Source organism: Dromiciops gliroides, chromosome 2 (genome assembly GCF_019393635.1).
Source record: "Dromiciops gliroides isolate mDroGli1 chromosome 2, mDroGli1.pri, whole genome shotgun sequence".
NCBI classification, from domain to species: Eukaryota; Metazoa; Chordata; class Mammalia; order Microbiotheria; family Microbiotheriidae; genus Dromiciops; species Dromiciops gliroides.
The window spans coordinates 375,276,502-375,298,081 of NC_057862.1; the positions used below are offsets into that span (position 1 = coordinate 375,276,502).

At 42.1% G+C, this 21,580-nt stretch overlaps 1 pseudogene; it reads right to left on the reverse strand.

Annotated features, from left to right (window-relative positions):
- Positions 1 to 1,095: 1,095 nt before the first annotated feature.
- Positions 1,096 to 11,537, reverse strand: LOC122738926 (annotated as a pseudogene).
- Positions 11,538 to 21,580: the final 10,043 nt, after the last annotated feature.

The following is a 21,580-nucleotide window of genomic DNA, read 5'->3' on the forward strand; positions in this document are numbered from 1 at the left end:
CAGGCCGCACTCTTATGACTACCTATACTAGACCTTCTTCACCGGCCTTCTACCAGTGGCTTGACCAGTTGCACCCAGTGGAAGGAGGAGTCTCCTAGATGTGATCACCTTGATCACCGGCATCTTCAGGGGAATTAAAGGAGTCACAGGCATCCTCATGAGCTGGACAGTGCATTAGCTGGTGGTGTGTCGGCCGCTGGAAGGGCAGCTGCAGAGGGAGCAACAGTTGGCGCAACCTAGTTTTTGGAGGTAGAGTGCTTGTAAAGTAGCAGCAGCTGGAGATGCGGCTACTGAGGCTGCCTCAGTAGGAAGCTCACAAGGTGTCCAAATAGGAAATTCTCTAGTAGAATTTGGGCCTGCCCCAAACCCCATTAATCCTAGGAGCCCCTAGCAACCTGGAAGTCATCCAGGCCCAGGATCCAGGGATGAGCTGGAACCCAGAGTCAAGGCCCAGGCACCATGAAAATCTCCAGGACCAGCCTCTGAGGCTGCTGTCCATGGTGCTTTACCTCCAGTACCCTGAACATTTCTTTAAAAAAGAGTCCTCACAGCTGCCTCCATTCCTTTAGTCATCTCAACCTTGGGGAAAGGGGACACCCAGTGAGGCCCACTGGGCCTGTTCTGCCTAAACTGACCTGTCTGACCCAATGAGCTCAACACTCTTTCCAGCACAATGTGGGGACCATCCTGAACCATGTGCCTGTCCCCACATCCTGGCCACCTTCACATGCCTAGGAGAATTTAGCACACCCCCCACAGTGCTAGCCAGAGTGTGTGAAACACTAAGCTTGGTCAATCTCCTGAAATTTGCTGAACTTGTCTTACAGAAATGTCCTGCAGAGGCCAGACTGCCCCCCACCACCTGGCTGGCCCAGTACAGGCTCTCCCTCTCAAAGAGCAGTCTCCACATGGCAGGGGCTAAAGCAGCTGCCCCCACACAGAACCCCTCCCAGTTCCGGGCATGCTATAACCTTCCAGGGTTTGGGGAGTATGATGCACCAGCAGAGCTGAGCTCCACACACCTAACTCGTCAAAGCGTTGTGATGAGATAAGGGGAAAACACCTTTTTGTTTTCAGCCAGCCATTGTCCATGTACTACCTCGGACCAACAGCACGAGACTCTGTGGTATCCCTGAAAATACCAGTGGCTGTCACAAATGACTCAGGAACTGCCCCATAGGGTGTCTCTAGACAAAAATGTGCCCCAAATGGTCAAACTTATACTGAGTCAGCAGACAGTAACACCACAGGAGTCACCTGGATAAATCTAACCTTACTGGCAGTGCCAGAAGGAACATGGTAGGCTTGTGTGCCATCCATTTCCCAATATCCTATCTCTATCCACAGTCTGATACCTTTCTTGCTTATTGTGACATACTCCCTAATCATTGTAGGTGTGGACCTCATCTTCTATGGGAATGCCCAATAATACCCACCAGCACCCCTGGCATCTAGCACCATGACTGGTATAATATGGGACATATCCTCATAGGCCTGGGAGCTCTTATTGTGCTTTATAACCTAGGGAGTTCCAGGGAAACAGGTCTGTAGGGAGCATGAAGATACACAGATGGCTATTGTAGAGCATCTAAAAGACCCAATTGCCAGAGAGCTTGACAGATTGACTGATATTAAAAATGTCTTGTCAGGGTCTATGAGGTTTTTTTCATTGATCTTTTCTCCTGGATGTTTTCAGCCAAAGCGGGAGGGTTCCTGAGAAGATTATTGGAGGATATTGTGATTATTATGCTTGCTGTGATTATGTTTAGATTACCTCATAGACACGGGAGTGGGGAGTGAATAAGAGTGATCAGGGGACCAGGAGGTAGATTATGAAAAAAATTATATCTTGTTCTGATTCCCCTGACACTATTTCCACCCTTTGAGTCAAGGGGCAATAGTAGGAAAACAGATTGTAAAGGAGGAACCAGGAAGTCATATACAAACCATCCCAAAGGAATGTGATTTACAAATTCGATCAAACATTCACTCAAATTCCCTTCTTGATAGCAAGTGCTGACTAAGCAGAGCCATCTAGGTGGTGCTTGAAATGCTGAGAGCTTAGGGTGATTATGAGAGAGAAGAAGAATTAAATGAGTCAGATGGGTATTGAACTGAGGGAGTGAGAAGAGACACTAGAGAAGAGAGAAGGAGAAAGAACAGTTAATTCTACCTTGGGACTCCAAGCTGAGTGCAATTCATGCATCTTTGCCAGGGCTACCCTTCAAATGCTTGAAGGCAGCTCCCTTGTGTCCCTTTTCATCTTCTCTTGTCCTGATTAATCATTACCAAGTTCTGTAGCCAATTATGGCAAGGATTCAAACATCCTTCTTATCCTTTCCCATATCTAGTTTGTCTCCTGCCATTTATGCTAGACCCCAGCTTGTCAATGCAATTCTTGGAATGTAGTGTCTGGAACTTTAGTAGAGCTGTGAATTCTGGCCCCAGCCAGCCTGGAAAGCAATGTGGAACCAACCCGCAAAGTTATTAACTGGGCACATCATCAGACCCAGTCATACCACCACTAGGTATTTACTCTCCAAGAGAGCAAAGAAAGAGGAAAAGAACCCATATATGCAAACATATTTATGGTAGCTTTTTGGTTGAAGCAAAGTATTGGAATGTGAGGGGGTGCACATCAGTGAGGGAATGACTGAATAAATGATGGCATGTGAATATAAGGACTAATTTAATGCTATCAGAAAGGATGAAAGGGAGGGTTTTAGAGAAACCTGGGATGGCTCCTATTAACTGATGTTGCATGAAGTAAGCAGAATTGAAAGGATATTCTATACAAAAACAACATTATAAAAACAAACATGTACCTCCTTCCCAGTCCATCAGGGAAGCTAGATTGAAAATGTCAAAACAACTGCAATAAGAATAACAACACAACATTTAAATAGCTTTTTAAGGTTTAAAAAGTGCTTTGCAAAAATTATCTATTTTACCCTCACAATCACCCTAAAAGAGTTAGGTCCTATTATTATCCACATTTTGCAGATGAGAAAACTGAGGTAGAGAGAGCTTTACTGAATCATTGGTATGAAGTATCTAAAATGACATCTGAATACAGTTCCACCTGAGTCCCTGTCCAGCAGTCTATTCATGGGACCACCCAGCTACCACCTCTACAGATGCCACCTATAACAGCACAGATGGCAGACATCGAGTAGCAGTAGCAGAACTTGGGCCAAAGGATGACAGAAGGTGGTTCAGAGATGAGAGTCCTTGCATTCTGAATTTCTAGATCTTGCCATAGGGAGTTAGAAGCAGAATTTCTCAGGCTCAAAGTTGGCAATCATATAGAAGCAAACAACAGGGGCACAGAAGAGAAGAGAAACAGAGGCCTGAGTTATATTCACAACTTGGGTACGTTAGTAAAGCAGGGAGGTTTCTATTTAGAGGTTCCAAGAGAGACAAAATGGAAGTTTAGGGGCAGTCCTACTTAGGATTGTCAGACTCAGCCTCCTAGAGAAAATAGGGGGGAATATGAAGAGCACTAATTTCCTGGACCCATTCTCTTGAGAAAGAAGACAGTAACACAGGTGATCTTCAATTACATGAAGTTACTCAAACTGTTGAGTTCTAGGAAATGAGTTGACTTTTAATCAAGTCCAAATACTTTCCCTTAATAGGGAAGTCCAAACCACAAGGAGTCTGGAGGTTTGGCTAGTTGCCTTGTACTAAAAAGGTCTCCCTAGAGAGGGAAAGATAATTCCTTCATATTATTAACAAGACATTGTGAGTCTTTTAGGCTTTTTGTATATTCTTTTCTTATGAGATAAAAGAAAGGCTGTCTTGTATTTTATATGCACAGTGTTTGATAGGTGTTTTACTGGAGCTGATGAATCTTTTATCCTCTTGTAAAGAGAACCAGAAACAGTCCATATTGTGATAATCTCAAGAGAAAGCTGAGTGAAGGCAAAATGAGCCAAACTCTGAGGTTCCCTGGAGAAAATTCTGGACTAAGCCAAAAAATGATTTTGGGACAATTCTGAAAGATTGAGGCCATCTAAATTCAGAGCATGGGTTTCCAGGCTATGGGATAGAATTTGTATTAAGGATATAGATATATAGATATGTATTATGCATGTATGTGTATAAAGGATATATATGTGTGTTTACATGGATGTAGATATATACCTGTACATAAGTACGTGTTTGCCCACATATAAATACATGTATACATGTACATGTATATACATATGCACACATACAGCACATGTGTTTGTGTGTGTGTACAAACAGATATATACATATAATCCAGAGGGCAAAACTAGGAGTAATTGCAGAGGCATATTTGAGCTCAGTGTAAGAAAATATTTCAAAATGGTTAGAGCTGTCCAAGGTAGAAAGGACAACCTTCTGAATTTCTTCACTTGAGATGTTCAAAGAAAAGTTGGGTGGTCTCTTCTATGGGAAGACAGGTTAGAATAGATTTTGAGCCAGGTCTATACTAGATATCCACTAAGGCTGTGGTTCTTTGAGTTCCTATTCTTCAGATTCTATAGCCAGGCCTGACAAAACTGAGGAGGCTAAATGGTACAATTGGAAATTGGAAGTAAAATAATAATAATAACAATAGCATTATATAATACTTTAAGGTTTGCAAAGTGCTTGTTATATATTATCTCACTGATCCCTAAAAGAACCCTTTGAAGTAGGTGCTATTGTAGGGGCCAAATTTAATATGGGGAGAGTTAATTGGGGGGCTCGCCATAATATTGGGTTTCAGAAAATAATGAGGGACCTCTAGTTCCAAAGTTTTGTCCCTTCCAAACTGCCTTTTTTAGTTATTTCTCCCAGGCCAATAAGAAAGGAGATTAACAGCCTCTTTTCCACAAACAAATCAGGTTTTATTAATGGGAATAAAATACACAACAAAGGTGAAATTAATAAAGCCAGTGACAAGGGAATAGGAGAAGAGAAAAATGGATAAGCTCCCTGGCTCTAGCAAAGACTGACTCAATCCCCAAACTTGCTTCCAGTTCAACTAATTCAAAGAGCTGGCCTCATTTCTATTAACTCACCACCTGGGGTCTGTAGTTTCTATGGGAGTCAGCTGTGCAGTCCCTCTCCAGTCTGCTCTCAGAAGCTCACCAACAGGAAAGAGTGAGCTCCCAGCCTCAGCTTTCTCTTTTCTACCTTTTCTCTCCCTCCCCCCAAAAGGGAGGTCCTTCAAGTTGCATGGCTGAGAGTGGTTCCCCTGCTGACATCAGCAGTATATGTCACTCAGGGCAGGCCAGGTGTGGCCTATATCTAATTATCTCAAGTAGGTACTTAGTCAGTTTCTCAAACAATACTAAATCAATCAGGTGGGACCCCTGGGCATCTGCCAAATTCCCCCCTTGGTTTTTTATAGAAACATGGAGTGTTTCCTTTATGAAACAGTAAAAAATAACAGAATATCATACCCTATGCTAACAAACAATATGTTAATAACAATATAGGAAAGGGAGAAAGGGAAAATTTTGTCCAGAGGGGCAGTCCCTCATGTGCCCACTCTTTGACAGTGTCTACAGAGGGAGGGCCTCTGCAGAGAATACATATTACAGATAGTATATATAATAACAGAAAGAAAAACCAAAAATGTTCATTTAAAGTCTTTGGGGAGGAAGAGGCTGGTGGATCCCTTGGGTTCAGGGAATTTGAACTACAGGAGGGCAAAAGTTGATCCATTGTCCACACTAAGTCTGGCACAGAATTGGTGATTCGTCAGCAGCATAGGAGACAGCCAGGCTGGTCAAAATGGGCCACCTTGGAAACAAGTAGCATGTCTTAGCTTCCCTGCTGATCCTTTGGGATCTGCCCCATGGGTTGCCACTGCATTTCCAGACTGAGAGAGAGAGACACAATTTCAAAACAAAACAAAACTTTTAAAACCCTCAATCTTGTTGACTTTACCCTGGGCAAATCTCTTAGTCTCTCTTGGTCTCAGCTTCCTTATTCACAAAATGGGGATGAAAATAGCAACTACCTCAAAAGGTTACAGTGAGGATCAATTGAAAAAAACATCTGCAAAGTGATTTGCAATTCTTTAAACTTTATATAATTATTTTTAATTTTTTAATTTATTTATTTTGGTGAGGCAATTGGGGTTAAGTGACTTGCCCAGGGTCACACAGCTAGTAAGTGTTAAGTGTCTGAGGCCAGATTTGAACTCAGGTCCTCCTGACTCCAGGGCCGGTGCTCTATCCACTGTACAACCTAGCTGCCCCCTTTAAACTTTATATAAAGCCTAGCTATCATTATTAGGAAGATGAAGGGTCTTTGAGTATTTCACCTCTCCTCCTCTGCCTTCTATCCCATTATTCCCTCTTGAACCCTGCTCCCTTACCACTACTCACCTACCAAAAACCCCTTTCTTTACTCCAGTCTTCTCATTTTCACATTCTACATCATCTGGGACTCATGAGTGTCTGACTTTCCAGAAAAGACCACATCCTTGGACAACCCCCATGATACTTTTTCCTGTTTCTTTCATGTTTCCTGCCACAGAGAGCCAGGAGAAGTTGGCTTACTGCTTGTCCCTCACTGTTTTTCAGATCTACTCTCTGTCATCATGGCTCAGCAGTTTATTTTCTATTTAGGTTCAATCCAAGTGTCCATAACACACTGTCTACACCCTTGTTGATGTAATCTGCCAACACCTAAGTCATTCTCCCTCTTTTCTGAAAGGCTTCAGATCCTGGTTCACAGCCATTCTCTCCAATCCAGCCCATGTTTTCATACTCAGGGACTTTAATCTACCTATTAATGTCCTTTTCTTTTTTTCTTTTTTTTTTTAGTGAGGCAATTGGGGTTAAGTGACTTGTCCAGGGTTCACACAGCTAGTACGTGTTTAGTGTCTGAGGCCGGATTTGAACTCAGGTACTCCTGACTTCAGGGTCAGTGCTCTATCCACTGCACCACCTAGCTGCCCCTGGAAACACATTTAAAAAAATTTTTTTTCCTCTTTGACAATTCCTCAGTCTGAAGTTTGGGGGTTTTTTGGACTGTTTTCTCTCACAACCTAGCTAATGTGGGAATGTTTTCCATGACTACTCATGTATAACTTATTTGGAAATGCTTGAGTTCTAGTGGGTGGGGGTGGGAATGGAGGAGGAAGAGAAGTTAGAACACAATTTTTTTTAAATTGATGTTAAAATTTGTTTTTACATATATTTTGGAAAAATAAAATTCTATTCAATAAAAAAAACACCAGTTGCAGGAGTTTTAGTCCATCATGGATCCCAGGTTCACATTTTTTTGACAGAGGAGAAGATAAATCCTAGGTCCACAGTTCCTGAGTCTTCATCTAACAATTGGCCTTATTTGATTGTGGGATGTGATGGAGTTTTGAACATCATTTGTAAAATGTGTGGAATCATCTACCTTTCTCTGATGGATTGATGGAAGTGCAGATATGGAATTAGAACAAACTGGACTGTCCATTTCCTAGAATTGATGGGTTCAGAGTAGTCTATGTACCATCTGTGGATACTCTGAATCTCTCAGAAACAGCTAGCACAAAGCTCTACATGTTTTTGAGATAGATATAGATATGTATTTTATATGTATATATATAGTTTATATATAATATGTATATATATTACATATATGTGCTTCTAACCTTTTTACTCAGGAGGAAAATACTGCCCAAAGTACCCAAATTTCCATCTTCTAAGGTGGTTATCTCCTTGATGTCAAGGTCACTTGATTAGGATTAGGATTCAGTGAAATAGAGGTCAGTGGAATGATAAGGTCTCTGGTACTCTAGGAGCTGAGAGATGATTTTGACTGAATAAATCTAAAGTAAATATCACCCCTAGACTTGGTGAGAAGACCAAGAACCATAAAAGGCTTCAACCTTCTCTAGCACTTCTGATCATTAGGGTAAAGCACCTTAACTACAAAGATGAGAGTGTGGTATTCCCACTTCTTGACTTTCTGTCAAATAGGCTCATGTAGTTGTAATAATATTTTATAGGATAAATTTATATTTTCTCACCTCTTAAATAAATATTATATATTGCAAGTATGTTGTTTAAAGTATATGAAGTCAGGGAAAGAAGGAAAAGAGAGAGACAACACTAGACTAGGTTTTTTCAATGTAACTAGTTACATTGAAGCATCACTTTTAGAATTCCAGTGTCATTGGTCTCTGATCCCAGGAATATATAAAATCAGGAAGGTTCCTTATTGGCTCAGATGACCTTCAGATGACATGAAGGAGCAAAGAGTTTTGAAGAGGGATTCGCAAAGCAGCAAAAGTGTTATAGCGTGGAAGATAACCATTCTTCTCCATCCAAGGAGGCCAGTGCCTTGGGTTGGGGTTTAGTGACCAGTGAAAGTTAATAAAAGTGAAAGATAAAAATATTGGAGTGGAAAGGCTAAGGTCCCTTGGATGTCTCTAAGAGAAGTCAATACCTTGGAAGCTGATCAACAGTCATGAAGGAGCAAGGCCCAAGGCTGGTTCTTTCATACCCATGAAAGTTTAAGGCACCTTGTCATGAATCTGGAACCTCTCTACTGTCCTGCTACTTTCCTTCCTCAGTATCAAGAAAAGATACAAGATAGGCCTCTCTGTCCAGAGTACTATATGTGGGATTCCTGAAAGAACAAGGACATAAGTCCCAGGGCTCTCTACTTACCCCTCACAGTCAGCTTAGTACCCCCACCAGATTCAAACTCTGTGTCAGAATTCCCCTTTTTGAACTTTACACAGTAATAGGTGCCTGTGTCCTCTGGAGTGATGTGACTGATGCTGATGGAGAAGTCTATGTTGTAACCTGATGGGCCAACTTCCTTTATCTTGGGGAAGGGGCCTCCTCTGAAACTGTAAATTTCCTGTCTCTGGGGCCCTTTTCCCTTGAACCATTTCACTGGTCCTGGTGGTGGAATCCCAGGAATTGTGCAGTTCAGGGTGACTGTCCCTCCCTCTGCCACAGAAATGGGATCCTCAGGCTGTAGCAGTACCTGGGGTTCCTCCTGGCCTTGGATTCCTGCAAGAAAATATGAGGTTTGACATAGTTTTCCTGTCCGGACCATCCCAGGATTTGGGCCTGGGTGTCTTTGTCTAGTTTGGGCTGTGCTCTTAGATGCCAGATTCTGGAGGTAGAGAGGGGGAGGACATGTGTACAGTGACAAATACCCAAGGACCACTTGGTTTGTGTCAGTGTCTGTCATCGAATTTTGAGCTGGAAGAAAACTTGACAATCATTTAGTCCAACCCTTCATGCAAGATTCAATTTGGTTACCGTGTCTTCAATGATCTCTTATCAAGTTACTCAGCTGAAAAGGATCTCTCCCTTTTCAGATTTTCTTAGACCACTTTGTTTGACTCTCCCTTTCCTTTCATTCTTTCAGTCATTCAGTCATTCATTTATTGATTCATCTAGCATTTCTTGAGTATCTACTGTATGCCAAGCACTATGTGGTCACCCTATATCTTGTATTACTTTTTTGTGGATAGTGACGTGTCCTTTCTAGAAGAATGCAAGCTTCTTGAATGTAGACACTGTATTAGTTCTGATCTTTGAAAGCCCCATGCTAAGGGGCTTGAACACAATAATAATAATAATAACATTAATAGCTAACCTTTACATAGAACTTAAAGGTTTGCAAAGCACTACTAATATCTTAACCTGTTTGATCTTTACAACAACCCTGAGGAGCATGTTCTATTTCTGCAAGTGAGGAAACTGAGACACAGAGAGGTGTATCTTAACTTCCACAGGATAAAAGAGCTAGTAAGTGACTGAGGCAGTATTTTAAATCAGGACTTCTATTTGATCTAAGATCTTTCTGACTCCAATTTCTGTACTTATCTACTAGAGTAGGCATCTAATATGTTTACTGAAAAGAATTCACTTGAAGACTCCCAGGTACTTTCTACCTAGGCCTACTTGAATAGAGTTAAATGGTAGAGAGATAACAGGTAGAGAAAAAGAAAAGACAGACACCTTTTAGACCATGATCACCAGGACCTAGTTATGAGGCATGGGACCCAAGAGTCAAGGAAAGGAGGGGAAGAAAATGGTGGATGAATGAGGACAGCAAGAACTAAGGGATGGGAAGTTAGGAAAACCTAGAAATTACTAGAGAGAAGAGATGTATTTTAGGTGGTTACCTGGGGCTCAGGGGCTCAGGAGGATGGAGATCTGAACATAATGGAGCTGGACTAAAAAGACTTCCATCCACCTTCCTAGAACACTTGATCTGGATGTCTTTTGCCCAATCACATTCTAGCTTTTATCATATTAATTGATGTCTGTGCCATATTTCTCCCCCAACATGGTATCACCTCCTGGAGCATGGTGACCAAGTTGTTTTACATCTTTGCATCACCAGCACCTATCCCAGGACTTTACATAAAATATCCACTTAAGAAATGTTCAGTTATTTGAATTTGAAAGAACCTTAAAGATCATGTCTATCAGAGGTCTTGTGCTCAAGTTCCAGTCTTCCCACCTCAACCTTATATAACATTAGGCAACTTCATTAACTTCTATGAGACTTAGCTTCCTCATGAGTTAAAGAAAATGATCATATATCCTCTATTGATTTCATAGCTATCCTGTGTCAAATATTGTAGAACATAAAGAACCTTAGATATATCAAAAGCTCTTCATTCATTATTACTGTTATATAACGCTGTTCTCCCATTTTATAGACAAGTAAACAGAGATCCTGAGAGATTTGGTGATGCACCAAAATGAATGCATTCAGTTAGTAACAGAGTGGCAAAATCCTAGGACTTTGGACACTTACATCAGAGCTTTTACCATTATGCACACTTCCTTCATTTACCTCTGTTGACACAGAATACTCAGAGATCTCCAGGTTGCCCATGGAAAGTTCCAGAAGCCCTGACAATGTGGGCATCGCATCGCATCAGAACATCCACTGGATGTGCCATGGGTTTAAAGGTTGGAATGCCGGCTCTTAAACTTAACAATCAGTATGAACAGGGGCAGTTAGGCAGCACAGTGGATAGAGCAACAGCCTTGGATTCAGGAGGACCTGAGTTCAAATCTGGCCTCAGACACTTGACACTTGCTAGCTGTGTGACTCTGGGCAAGTCACTTAACCCCCATTGTCTCACCCCCCAAAAATCAGCATGAACATATAAACACAATAACTTCTAGGAGCCTCATCCTCCCCATCCAAAGAGTGGAAATAATAATCCTTGGGTTGTCTATTTTACTGGGCTCTTGGGAGGAAATTATTACATAAAGTATAACATCTTAGGGAATGTTAAGCTACATATAAGGTATATCAGCAAATATTTTCAGGACTTTACTGGCTTTAAAGTCTTTTGGGGTGGAAGTATTCTCTGCCACCTTCTCTGTCAGTGCATAAATGACTGTCCAGATGTGCCATGAACCTCTGGATTCTACCGTGTAGAATTTTGGCCCCACCCCACCTATGTTGTGTTCAGTCCTGAAGGACCCTCTCCTGCCCCTGGGTTCTCCACTCACCAGAGAGGCCAAGGAGTAGAGCCAGCACAAAGAAGGCAGAGAAGAACCAAGCACATAGAGGGGACTGGACATTTTGATTTGTACCTAGTACTTCCTTTTGTGTGTTTTCTTTGTTGACTGAGTTTCATAGTGGGGCCAGTGTATCTTCTGCTTAGAAGAATTGGAGGCAATCACATGCCCCTCTGCTCTCAGTGGGAAGGGCTGCTATTAAAGTGAATTTGTCACTAAGAAAGGGGAACTGGGAAGGATTTCAGTTCAAGCCCCTTCAGATAATATGTTTCAGTGATCTGCTACAAGTGCTAAAAATAGTCCCTTTTTCTCCCTGTGAACAAATATCACTCCCTTTCTAAAATTCATGCAGTGTCTCCCTATTGCCCAGGGAGAAAATTCCAATTCCTTAGCTCAACACTTAAGGCATCTACAATCTGGCTTCTATCTATCTCTCCCATATCACACCACTCCACATTGTATGTTCTGTATCTTAGGAAAACCAGACTTTCTCATCTTATCCTGCCATCTCCCACCTCTTTGCCACAGAGACTTGTGCACAGACCACAACTCCTGTTTGAAATGTACTCTTTTCTTATCACTGTCTGTTGAAATATTTCTCTTTTGTTCAAGATAGTCAGGGGCTACTTACTCTATGAAATACTCCATGATATTGTCCTCTTCCCTCTCACTCGAACTAAAAGTGCTTCTCCTCAAATTTCTCTAAAATTCTATCTGAATTCCTTCTATATTCTTCTCATAGAATGTTAGTCATATACATTCCATAAGAGATGGAGTAATAGGGCAGAGAGTCTTGGTATTTTCATATCTGTATCTTGAGGACCTATTAAATAAAGTAAATAGTGAATATTTGTTCAACTGTATTGACTTGAAAACTGTCATGTTGTCGCTACCAAGATCCATGGTTGTTGTTCAGTCATGTTCAACTCTTTGCAAACCCATTTGGGTTTTTCTTGGCAAAGATAGTGAAGTGGCTTGCCATTCCCTTTTCTAGTTCATGTTACAAATTAGGAAACTGAGGCAAATGGGGTGAACTGTCTGGTCCAGGGTCACACAGTTAGTATGTGTCTGAGGTCAGTTTTGGACTCAGGAAAATGAGTCTTCCTAACCCTATGTCCGTCACCTTATGCATTGTGCCACCTAGATGTCCACCAAGATCCATTGCCTAGAAGTAAATACCAAAGAGGTAACAGGTGATGAGAAAGAAAGGATGTAGATACCTTAGACTGCCTCCTCCCAGCACCCATCTGAGAGATCTGTGATCCCGGAATCTAAGATACAGAGTAGCTAGGGAAGAAAAGAACCATGAATAATAGAACATTGAATGGGAATTTAAGAGAACATTGAAATTGGGGCAGCTAGGTGGCACAGTGGATGGAGCACCGGCCCTGGGGTCAGGAGTACCTGAGTTCAAATCCGGCTTCAGACCCTTAACACTTACTAGCTGTGTGACCCTGGGCAAGTCACTTAACCCCAATTGCCTAACTAAAAAAAAGAGAGAGAGAGAGAAAACATTGAAATTAACAAAGAGATGAGTGGAGACCCAGAGCTCAGGGATTTAGGAAGACAAGGACTCAGTAATTCATTCAACTTGAGTCAGTGCAGGACACTGGAAAGACTACCACCAATGTTTCCAGAGCACTTTGTCCTGACTTTTCCTTTGTTTCATGCTTCTGTATGTACGTTTCACATTCTTGCTATTAGGTGTTGTTTCTTGAGGGAAGGAATTTTGTCATCTTTCATCTCTGAGGGGATTCTTTTGCCCTTAATATAAGTATCTAGGGGTTGGCTTGAGGGTGTGATTCTTCACTGTTAAGGAAGGGAACTAAAGTTAGGAGGGAAGACTAATTTGCCTACATAATATCCCCATGATGTCTTTGGGTGGTGGCAGTAGAAAAGTAACAGCAAAGAGAGGAAGTCTGGTATTTCATCACCTGGTTACACAATAGGGTTTAGGCATAGGAGAGTAAAAGGGTTCCATTTTCTAGACTGGGATGTTCACTGATTTATTCAAGGGGTGTAGAAATTGAGAATCCAGGGAATCTCAGGGCTCAAACAGATGGAGGAACATACTCATTCCTTATGTAGTAGCCATTCAACAACGAGTTTGACTATGCTGAAGCCACAATAATTGAATCAAATCTGTTCTTCTCTCTTTTCTTGAAAGTTGGAAGTAATATCTCATAAAAGGTTTTAAACTGGAACGGAGATCAGAGATCAGAGCATCTAATATCCTAGTGAAGGAATCAGGCCCAGAGAAATTAAATTTATTCATCCAAAATAAAACAGGTAGAATTAGTGCTAGAATTGGGGTTTGTATCCTCTGAAGCCAAAATCAGTGAGGGCCCATTCCAGGATGCTATGCAATCCCTCTCCCTGTGTTTTCTCCCTTTGAATCCAGGATTCTGAATTCTGACTACTCATAGATTTGAAAGGAAGAGGTGGACCTGGGGAGAGGAAGCAGGGAGGTGTCATTACTGACATTTCATTGCCCTTCACCATGACCCCAGTTTTGACATTGCAATATTATCCTGATCTAGCCACCCTTCCTGTCCTTCTCTCATCTCCCTTCTTCCCTCCTTCTCTCCTTTTTCCTCTCCTTTCTTCTCCCCTTGCCTATCCCTTTCTTTCCTCTTTTCTTTTCTCTCCTCTCCAGTTCTCTATTGTCTGTTTATTTATTGGTTTTTAATTCTGAACTTGAACATTTAAAAAAGATCTTTCCCATATAGACAACAGAACACAAATGGGATTCTATGTGAAACTGTAAATCTACATTTCATATTAGTAGGCCTCCACCAGTCGCGGATGACCATGGATCAGCGCCTTGAAGAGCCACAGGACACAGTGTGGCTGTGCAGTCTGATATGGGAGCCACAGCTCCTGAGTGACTTATAACTGGTAACTGCCGCACCCCATGGTTGTATCTACCCCATGAGGAGTAGCTGGAGTATTATTAGTGTATTTTTTTTTTACAGAAGTGTATAATAGAGTGTTGCCTTTAAAACAATGTTACTTGTGCTTCCTTCTGACCTTTCTTCTGTTGTCTTTCGTGCATTATTAAAAATATCACATTGGCCCTTCGGATCATCAGTATTCCTAATCATCTCTCCCTGTAATTTTTCCTCCCTCAGTTAAAACCTAAGAGAAAGAGAAACCCAAACTCTTGGAACAAATCAATCTAATTAGTCAAAACTAATTCTCATAGTGAAAGGCCCTGTTGGAGATGTGATTCATACTTCAGTAGGGAAATGAATTTATATGCTACATTTCCTGTTAACAAAAGGAATGGCTATGAGGGCTAAATAAAATTAACTAGATTTTTCATTAACTTTTAGGTTCATAAGGCGTTTTCTATCTAGGGTCTGTCTGGTTCTAGGAAACACTCTGTGCATGCAGTTACCAAGTAGATATTTTCTTATCCATTAATCTGTTGTGTATTATTTTTATGAAAAAAGTAAATGTGGGGACAGCTATGTGGTGCAGCAGATAAAGCACTGGCCCTGGATTCAGGAGGAATATATATACTATACTAGCTGTGTGACCCTGGGCAAGTCACTTAACCCTCATTGCCCTTCAAAAAAAAAAAGTAAACATAGTAAGCAGGTAAGTATACTCTGTCCATTTCTAGGAGGGCTAACTCCATTATTCCAGGGTCACATAAATCTCAGTGAAGGATAATTAGGCTAAGGAAGAGGTTAAATTTACCAGGAGTTGGTGGCTGTTGGAGGTAATCCCACTTTTGTAAATTAATTATCTGTTAGATAATCAGATAATTTAGTTACAAAGAGAGTGGGAGGGGTCAGCTAGGTGGCGCAGTGGATAAAGCACCAGCCCTGGATTCAGAAGTACCTGAGTTCAAATCCAGTCTCAAACACTTGATACTTACTAGCTGTGTGACCCTTGGCAAGTCACTTAACCCTCATTGCCCCCCCCCCAAAAAAAAAAACAGCTACAGAAAAGCTGAGGATAATGAAGACTGACAAAAGATCATTGGATTTGGCAATAAAGAAATCATTGATACCTGTGAAGGGAATAGTTTCAATGGAATGATGAGGTGAGAAACTAGATTGTAAGGGATTAAGAGAGTGAGAAGAAAGATAGTAGAGGCACCCATCATAGGTACCTTTCACAAATTTATTCCAAAAGAGCAGAAGAGATAGAGATTTGGTGATGATAGAAGATCAAGTGAGAGTTTTTGAGAATGGAGTAAACATGGAAATATTTATAGGCAGTAGGGAAGGAGCTAATAGGCAGGGAAAAACCAAAGATACATGATAGAGTGAGAGTGACAAAGAGAGCAATCTGTTAGAGAGCATGGGTAGTTTGGGATAACTGTATAGACTAAATGTTAGTCTTGGTAATGAGTAAAATTATCTTTTTTTGTGTGACAGGGGTGAAGAAATACATAGTGACAGATGGTATATGAATTATATGTAGGGAATAAAGGAGATGAGAGAACTCATGGCAAATGACTTCAATTTTTTTCTTTTAATGTATGAGACAAAGTTCTCAGTTGAGATGGTTGGAGAAATTAGAGCCATGGGACTTTGAGGAGGGACAAAAAGGCCACTATGGGGGCGGCTAGGTGGCGCAGTGGATAAGCACCGGCCCTGGATTCAGGAGTACCTGAATTCAAATCCAGCCTCAGACACTTGACACTAGCTGTGTGACCCTGGGCAAGTCACTTAACCCCCATTACCCTGCAAAAAAAAAAAAAAAGAATTAAAAAAAAAAGGCCACTATGGAGAGTGGGATGTGAGTAGAAAAGGGAGTTATAGTCTTCTTGCCTAGTAGGAGTGAGGACCCAGTTGAGGTTGTGAAACATAAATTTGTAAGTGTACTCAATCAGAATGGTTGAATGAGTTTCTCTACCTTTGTTCAGCAACATGTGTATAAAAGAGAAGATATTAGATGTTGGTAGTGATTCAAAGCTGAAGTTTGCCAGGGTGCAATAATTGCTATGAGTGGGATAGGGACTCAGTTGAAGAGGATAGCACAGAATTGAACTGGTTCACCAAAAGGTCTAGATGGAAAAGAGCAGAGAGGGTCAGGTGCATGGGAGATGAGCTGGAAAGAACTGAAGGATTGAGGGATGGGAAGGCACAGTGAGGGTAATGAGTAGAGTTTAGTAAGGCCAGCAGAGAGAGAGGTGGAAAGCTAATAGATTATGCTCAGATAAGGAGATTTCTAATTTCTTGGATATGGAGGAGGTGTATTCATGGGACCATGGCAAGATCAAGCATGTGATCATCTTTCTTTGTGACTGAGGTGGCATGGAAAAACAGGTCATGGAAAGTAAGTAGGTTGAGGATGTGAATGGTTCGGGTATTTGCTGGAGAATTCATAAGTATATTGGACAACCCTAATATGAAGGCAGGAGTTAGGGAGGAGAGAAAAATTGAGGACTAGATATAGAACTCACTGAGGAAGAAAGGGGAATGATCTGGAGGTCTTCAGACAATCACTATTAGGATTTTGATTGGGTGGTTATTATAAATTGCATGAACCTCAAAGGAGGAGAGCTTACTGAGTGAAGGAGGTAGAGGGAGAACCTGGAAGTGGCAAGGGGGAGCAAGTATTCCAATTCATCTGCCTCAAATAGTGAGTCTGGGGGAATGAGTGAAGGCACATCCAAGATAGGAAAGGGTAGCTAATGAGGCTGTGTTATAAAAGGGGAGCCAGGGGGGCAGCTAGGTGGCACAGTGGATAAAGCACCGGCCCTGGATTCAGGAGTACCTGAGTTCAAATCCGGCCTCAGACACTTAACACTTACTAGCTGTGTGACCCTGGGCAAGTCGCTTAACTCCAATTGCCCTGAAAAAAAAGGGGGGAGCCAGGGGCAGCTAGATGACTCAGTGGATAAAGCACTGGACTTGGATTCAGGAGTACCTGAGTTCAAATCCAGCCTCAGACACTTGAAACTAGCTGTGTGACCCTAGGCAAGTCACTTAACCCTCATTGTCCTGTTAAAAAAATAAAATAAAAAGGGGGAGCCAGGTTCCTGAACATGGAATAAGTGAGATAGAAAAATATTTAAGATGAAGGGAAGTTTGCTGTCTATGGAACAGGCATCTGAGAGGCCACAGGGGATGAGGTGGGTGGTGATTGGTTGGAACTTTGGGGTGAGGGGGTTAAGGGAGAAGGAAATGAAGAGTTGGGTGGTGGGGATGAGGAATGGAGTTTGTATGATGATCTATAGGGGAGGAGTTTAGAATCATGGGGATGTGTAGGGTATGGCCAGGTGTACAAATTTTTGTCATTGAATGGAATGCTCCACCATATCACAGAGGAGGCTGGAGATTGAACTGGAGACAAGTACAACATGAGGTGGAAGTCACAAGGTCAGATGGTCACATAAGAGGTTTTGTTTCACTACTCCTCTTCCCTCTGAAGGTTGGAAATTAGGCAGGAAAGCACACAGTAGAAGAGGGAAGTTGAACCTGCAGGATTTGAAATGCCTGCTCCTTATTGACTTTCCTCTACTTCTTCCCTCAAGGGACAGGCACAGAAGGAGATGGAAAGTCTGGGGTCAAAGGGAGGGCTACAACTCTTTATGCTGGAGGTTCTTCACATCCTGGTTGGGAAGTCAGGCTGGCAGAAGGAGGTGGGAGTTGTTTTGAGTGAGTACAGACTAAATTCAACCCCAAGACTTCTAGAAGTCTTTTCTCAGGAAACATGGAGCAGGAGATGGAAGACACTTGGTCAAAGGAGCATCTTGCTCATCTTCTCATTTAAGATTGAAGAGTAGGTGGGGACAGCTGAAGTCTTCTGGTGGGGTTAAGTGGCTTTTGGGCAGATGAAACTCATCCTGCCCAGCCTTTTGTCAGGGCTCACAAGGGACACACACAGCAGGAGATGGAAGTTATACAGTGAGAGGAAGGTCTCTTGTCTTCTCAACTACACCCCCCCCAAAAAAAATATGGTTGGATTCTTTCTCTTTTGCTTACTCATTTTTAATTTTGTTTTATTTTTGTTTTAGCAGCTTATTATAATCAACTTCTAGTCCTGAGGTGTGGGAAATGATGCCCCAAGCCTCAGGTCCTTCATACTGTTATTTTCTGAGTTCTATTCAGAGGCTCAAACTTGGGCACTCCTCTATACCCCTAACCTAAAGCTAGGGGCCCCAGCCATGCTGTCCTGAAAACACTCTTGCTCCTTGTGGTTTCTTGGGTGGCATAAATTTCAACTGTTCTCTCTGTCTTGGAACTGAAACCAGAGGCTCTGCTCTCCTGAAAATAAAGGGCCATCAGATAAGATGGGAATACGTGAAGGAAGTTAAAAGGCTTGAGATGAACAGATCTGCTCAGGGCTTCCATTTTCCTAATACTTACCACATATGTGCACTTCCAAGTTCCTAAGTACCCACCCATGGGAACCAGTACTTCCCCTGGAAATCCCCAAAGCCATTTGCATAGCAGTTCGCATAACCCCTGTAAGAATGGGGTGACGTGAAAAGCCACAAAAGGCATTTCTCTCCTCTTGGTTCTTCATCTCCCTTGAACTGGCGCTTAATTATCTTTCCTATGACCCATAAACTAAATTTAGAGTCTAAGAAGAGACCCAAGACCCAATAACAGTCACTTCTCCAAAGATATTAACTACATCCCTCAGGCTGCTTGGTCCCAGCTCTTGTCCCATTTCCATCTTCACCCGAGGTTGTGTTGAGAAGTTCCAAGTCTGTTTTATTGGAGAGTGTGGCTGCTGATCCCTTCACCCCAAAGCTTTGCTTTCCTCAGGTTGCTGACATGGGAAGTGAGCTCTTTCCATTGATTCCCTGACAATTTTAATATCCCCTCAAGAGGAGTAATGGTTATGTAAGTCAGACCTAGCACTGTAACTAGTTATAGAAATCTCCAGATTAGTAGGCAGCTAGGTGGCACAGTGGATAAAGCACTGGCCCTGGATTCAGGAGGACCTGAGTTCAAATTCAGGCTTAGATACTTGACACTTACTAGCTCTGTGACCCTGGGCACATCACTTAACCCTCATTCCCCCACAAAAGAAAAGAAAAGAAAAGAAAATCTCCAGATTTGTTGGCAGTATAGATATGGCTTGAGAAGGATGCTAACACCTTTGGGTCACAAAACTTCTTGGAAAAGTCCAGTCCTTAGAAGGGACTAGTTTTGTGGAAGAACTGAAAAAGGAATGATAGAAGATTGAGGAGTCATGGGAGAATAAAGAAATGAGAAGTCAGTGGACTGACTTGATTTTCATTGATTATCCCTATTGCCTCCCAGAGCATCCAAGGCTACCCCTTATTTTGGGATCCTTGGTCTCAGTCCCTTCCTGCCTTGAATCAAGGATCCAATATGGGAGATGAAGGTATAGGGACATGGTCTGCTCACTGGTATCAAACTCAGATTGAAGCAGGTGCCGCTAAACCATACATAAGGAACCCTGTGGGCCAAATATTGACTTAGGAAACCCACATATCAATATATTTCATTGTATTTTTATTTATTTTGTTAAATATTTCTCAATCACATTTTAATCTGGTTTGGTCTAAACACAGGGGCACTGTATGTCACTATATGTGTGATACCTCTGTCCTAGTCCTTGCGGTACTAGGTCCTTCTTCCCCCTCACTTCCTTCCCCTCTTCCTCCCTATCCTCCTCTTCCTCCCTACTTCCTTCTTCTCCCTTCTATCTCCTTCTCCTCCTTCTCTTCTTCCTCCTTGTCTTTTACCTAGGTCCCCTATTCCATCCTGTTCCAAATGGTCTTCTCCCTGCTCTTGAAGTCCTACAGCTGGGTCTAGGCTGGGGGTGAGGGAAAGAATAGGATCCTCCTGAGAAAAGAAGAGGCCCTAGACCAGAGAACATGCACAGGGGCAGCTAGGCGGCGCAGTCGATAAAGCACTGGCCCTAGATTCAGGAAGACCTGAGTTCAAATACGGTTTCAATTACTTGACACTTACTAGCTGTATGACCCTGGGCAAGTCACTTAACCCCAATTGCCTCACACACAAAAAGAAAGAAAAAAAAATGACTCACTTTGGGGTTAGCTAGGTGGTACAGTAGATAAAGCACTGCCCCTGAATTCAGGAAGACCTGAGTTCAAATCCAGCCTCAGACACTTGATACTTACTAGCTGTATGACCTTGGGCAAGTCACTTAACCCTCACTGCCCTGCAAAAAGCGGGGGGGGGGGGGTGGAAATGGCAATATCAACAACATTAGAAGGTTCCAGAGAACACAAACAAGGAACATCCACGACCAGGGAACACACATAGCGTGGCATAAGCATAAAGATCCTATGTGACCCAGGGAACATGTATGGTAGACATGGGCAATGAATGGCCAGGAAACATGCACAGCCAGGGAAGCACATCTCTAGAGAGGCTGCAGTTCTCTGCAGTCTAAGGCTGCGGCTGCGGTTGTTCTCTGCTGCCATCTACTGGTCTTTGTGTTGTGGATGTGCTGAGCTTTTGATGGTCTAGGGTGCTCACCTACTGGTCTTGGACTTTCAGGTGCTTTCCTCCCTGTAGAAGTGGGAATCCCCTAACTCTTTAGGCTACAATCCCAGACCTGTCTTTAGGGTTGTTTGTGCTTTGGTCTGTGTGTTTGTGACTCACAATCCAGCTAGCTTGAGAATCCTTTAGGTATGTTTAAGTCTGACTCTTGAATTCCTTGCTCTGATGCTGATAATGGCTTCTCAGTCTAAACTCTTTTTGAGCTATTGTTCAAAATTTTCTTTTAACCCTTAAATACCCTTGATTCCCTTCAAATCATCCCAGGGAATCTGTGCAACAAAATTAGAAAGGAGTTGAGTAGAGCTGGGATGAGGAGACTTTTTCATCCTTGATTTGCAATGAAATTAAATCAGAAACAAGACCAAAAATGTTTAGGAGCTAAAAACCTTTAATCTATTTCATCCCTTCAGAAGCCAAAATCACTGTATTCCTTGCCTAAGTAATAGTCAATACTCTCATCATGCTTAGAGTCCAGTTGGGGAATGGGACAAAAACACAGTTAATTATAATATTTTGTCAGGTTTGGTCCCACTTTCCCCCTACTATTTCCCCAAAGAAGAGTTAGGGCAAAAGTGGGTACATCAGTAGCAATCAAATGTGACTGGTAAATCCATCTAGTGCAGCCAAAAAGAATGT